This window comes from Chinchilla lanigera, unplaced genomic scaffold (assembly GCF_000276665.1).
Source record: "Chinchilla lanigera isolate Chin_1 unplaced genomic scaffold, ChiLan1.0 scaffold00054, whole genome shotgun sequence".
Lineage (NCBI taxonomy): Eukaryota > Metazoa > Chordata > Mammalia > Rodentia > Chinchillidae > Chinchilla > Chinchilla lanigera.
The window spans coordinates 5,344,643-5,348,944 of NW_004955455.1; positions in this window are offsets into that span (position 1 = coordinate 5,344,643).

The following is a 4,302-nucleotide window of genomic DNA, read 5'->3' on the forward strand; positions in this document are numbered from 1 at the left end:
TCTAAAATTGAGTCTCAAACTGGAATGCCTTTGAGGACAGATGCTTCTGTAGAAGTTCTTTGACCTAAATAGCTGAGCATCTGTATTAAGTTTTATTTTGGTATCTAATCAGATCCCTAATCGTAGTCCAAAGGAAAGAATGTGACTTTAATACTGAATTTTACTGATGTGCTCGAATGTCTGCAGGTTTTTTTTTTTTAAATAACAGCCATATGAAAAAAAAAAAACAAAAACAGCCATATGGTAAATCTCCTATTTTGTTATGGTTTATTTTTATTAGTGGGCATAGAATGGTGTTTCTGGGAAATGGCCAACTTTTATTAAAATATTTCTGTAAGAAAATTTGATCTGGCAATATAGACTAATAATACTAAAAAAATACCTTTACCACCAGATTAACCAATTTCTTTTTATAAATAAAACACACCCAAAATAGTTTTAAATGCATTTTCCATGACTAAGTCAGATTGTGTTCACCACGAATCAAAGCAAATATATTACTCTAGTGGAAATATGGGAAATCTCTCATTCTTGCACTCTAAAGGACAGATACACATTTTTACTGCATCAGTTATGTACAGCTAATTTACAATAAGATGGCATTTTAATGGACTTTTATATTTAAAATAACTATACAGTAGGTAAACAAATTAAATTTTAAAGCTTGAACATACCTAAGTTTGCAAACACTTTTGTTTTTGTTTGCAAACTGCATCAGATGACAAACACAACTGCAGTCATCTTTCCTGCATGAACATGAATGTGGCCATCTTTTCCAGAATCATGAAATAAACCAAGGTACCCCTCTACCTCAGTTAAACACTTTCTCTAATATCATTTAACTTTCAAGTAAAATCTTTACTTGATGTTATAGCTTTTATCTCGATATCCTCCAAAACCTCACACAGTCATAGATGGGGAGGGTTTTTTTTCTTTTTTTCCTTTTTTCTTTTTTTTTTGAGATAGGGTCTTACTATGCAATTCAGACTGGCTCTAAACTCACTTTGTAGCTCAGGCTGGCCTCAAACTTGCAGTGATCCTCCTGCCTCAGCCTCCCCAATGCTGAGATCATAGGCAGGTGCCACCACTCCCTGAGTAGAGGTGAGGAGTTTTGAAGGTGGCTGGATTAGGATATGTGATGCTTGTATCAAGGATGTGATGCTGGGATTAAGGATGTCCCACCCAGGGTGGGAGGGGCACCACCCAAAAAGTGGGTAGCCTGGTTAGAATATAAAGGGACAGAAAGAAGCTGCTTTGCTACCTTCTGCCTGCCCTGCTTTGCCATGGACTGTTTCTCCTCTCTGACGGTCCCCTGCCGTGCTACCCTCCCTTGGAGTCAGCCAACTATGGACCAAAACCTCTACAAACTGTGAGCCAATATAAACCTTTCTGCCTTTATCTTTGAGTGTTGGGTATTTTGTCTCAGCAATGAGAAAAGTAACTAAGACACTTGATTTTAGGTTTGTAAGCATTGCATAATTTTGAGGGGGTCAATAAGCACTCAACATTTAACTAAGGTAGACTAGATTGTCTTTGATACAAGGTCTCGTTGTGTGATTTAGCTGGGCTTGAACTCACTATGTAGGCCAGGCTGGCCTCAAATTCGTGGTGACCCTCTTGCCTGCTGCCTCCTACTTCCACTTCCTGCCTCCTGCCTCCTGCCTCCTGTCTCCCAAGTGCTGGGATTAGGGATGTGTGCCACCATGCCCCACCCAGCTAAGGCAGACCAGCTGTTTCTAAATTCAAGGTCTCATAGAATTTTTAGCAAGTAAATAAAATATTGATGAAACGTATTTAACAAACATCGTCTGGATCAAAAGGGTTAAATTTCCCAAACTAGTGAATAATTTGAAAGGGAACAGCTCCCCCTAATGGCAAAATAGAGGGAGAGCAGCATAAAGTGGCATATTTTAAACAGACAAGAGGTGCTCAGGGTATTAAATTTCCTGAGCGGGCAGCAGCTATGGCTCTAGGGCTGGCAGGGTGGAGGCTGCTTTAGCTACCACCTGGGGCCCAACCACATCCACTCCCCAAAGGAAGTGGGAGCATGGCTCCCTCCCTCTCTCCAAGGGTCTTACCTCACCTGGGCACTTGGATGGGCCTTCATGCCACTCACAGACCACCCTGTCCAGGGACACTTGCACAGAAGTCAAGCCTTAAAGGGGCCACAGCTCAGTGGGTTTGAACCACTATGGGCTTCCCACTCCATGCCCTGTCAGCTCCCCCTCTTGGGGCTGCTGGTGGGACTGGGGGTTCCCAGCTTCCTCTAATTTTTTTGTTTTTACCAACCTCTAGATCTCTGTTCTCTCAGCAACCGGAAAACCTGTCCTGAGAGAGAAAGGACAAGAAGAGTATTGGGAAAGGATTGAGACCTTCCTAAGAGAGAGAGAGAGGGAAAGAAAACAACTGAACTAGTCCTTCTCTGCTTGAGTTCATAGACTTTAGAAAGGAACAAAACTGCCCAAACGCTCTACCTCTCTCTGACTCCATTTGTTACTTCCAGGCTGGCTCGCAAGATCTGTGACTAGGTACATATTGTAGTGTCCAGTTGGTCCTTTCCAGGCTCTTAGTGCCCTTTTAAAGACTTAGAACAATAGTTGGGGAGACAGCTCAGTGGAACAGTGCCTGCCGGGCAAGTGCAAGGTCCTGAGTTTGATTCCCATTACAAAAAGAAAAAGAAAAAGAAAGACTTAGAGCAACTGAATAAGAAAGTTTAAAAATTATTTAGGGCAAAAGAAGAAGTAAAAAAAGAAGTACTCTGCAGAGTTAGAGCAACTGAATAAGAAAGTTTAAAAATTATTTAGGGCAAAAGAAGAAGTAAAAAAAGAAGTACTCTGCAGAGTTAGAGCAACTGAATAAGAAAGTTTAAAAATTATTTAGGGCAAAAGAAGAAGTAAAAAAAGAAGTACTCTGCAGAGTTAGCGTAGGCCAGGTAAAGTAGGAAAAGAAGTACAGCATACAGGGTGCAGGGTAGGCTGGTGAAAAGGCTTACAGCACCCACCAGCTGAAAGGCCACCATCTTTATATCCCCTGCTGCAACATCATATCTAAGCTGTCCTACCCAAAACCTGCTTGATCTCCTGCCAGAAGATTGGTATCAAGTGGAGTACTCAACTTGAACTTGTGCCAGAAAAGTTGAAGGCAGCATTCCCTGATTGGTATCAGGTGCAGGACTCAGAAGCTTATTCTGCACATGCCCTGAACAGGTCTCCAAGTTTAACACATCAGGCCCAATTGCCCAGCCTCTTTGCCATGCCCTGATCTCCTACCTCAACTTCTCTGGTCTTCTAGTTCCTTATCTATCTGGGGTGAAGATCATATATCTATCTTCCGTCCTAGGGATTAAACCCAGAGTCTTCACAATGACCTACATGGCCAGGTCTTTTTATCTTTTTTTGAGTCAGGGCTGTTGCAGTATGTGACCCCGGTGGCATGGAGGATGAAAAGTTTACTCAGAGATGAAATTTGGTCTGAACACTGAGAGGCCCAGAGGAACTGTCCCGAGAGCACCCCAATGTGAGGGAGTCTCAAGGGAGCAGTCCTGAACTAAGAATTCTTTGGCTTTTACTTAGAATGTCAGTACAGGAGAAAAAAAACAAAAAACAAAAAACAGAGTAGGTAAAGATCTGTATCAAGGCCAAGCAGTTTATGGGTGCAAGGGCAAGGACAATGGCTAAACATAACATACTTCACTAGACTTGTTTTCCACTAGTGCTGTGCTCAGTACACTATGTACAGTTTCACGTGCTTCCCCCCCACGTCCTTTCACAGTTTAACCATTCACTCCTCTCAGAGCCTGCGTGGTTTTGCCCTGAAAGCGCCTTCATGGTTTTAATCATTCATTCCTCTTGCCAAGTCCCCCACACAGTGTCTGAGTCACTAAATTTCCCAGGCTGGATTTGAATTTTCAATCCTCTTGCTTCAGTCTCCCAGCATGCTAGGATTATAGATGTGTACTGCCATACTCGGCTTCAGTGTTTATTTATTGAAGCTTATGGTTTCAATATCTTTTCAGGCTTCTTTCAATAGCTTTCATAATGGTGATTGTCTGTGATCTTTTCAAAGGTACTAGTTGAAGCGTAAATTTATAAAAATGTAAAGCTTACTCTGTGCTGAAACTATTCTCAGTATCCTCACCTTTTTTTTCTTTGAGACAGGATTTTGCTATGCAATTCAGGCTGACCTTGAACTCATTATGTAGCCCAGGCTGACCTTGAACTCAAAGTGATCCTCCTGCCTGAGACCCTGGAGTGCTGGGATTATGAGTGTGTACCACCATGCTGGGTGGCGCACACCTGTAAT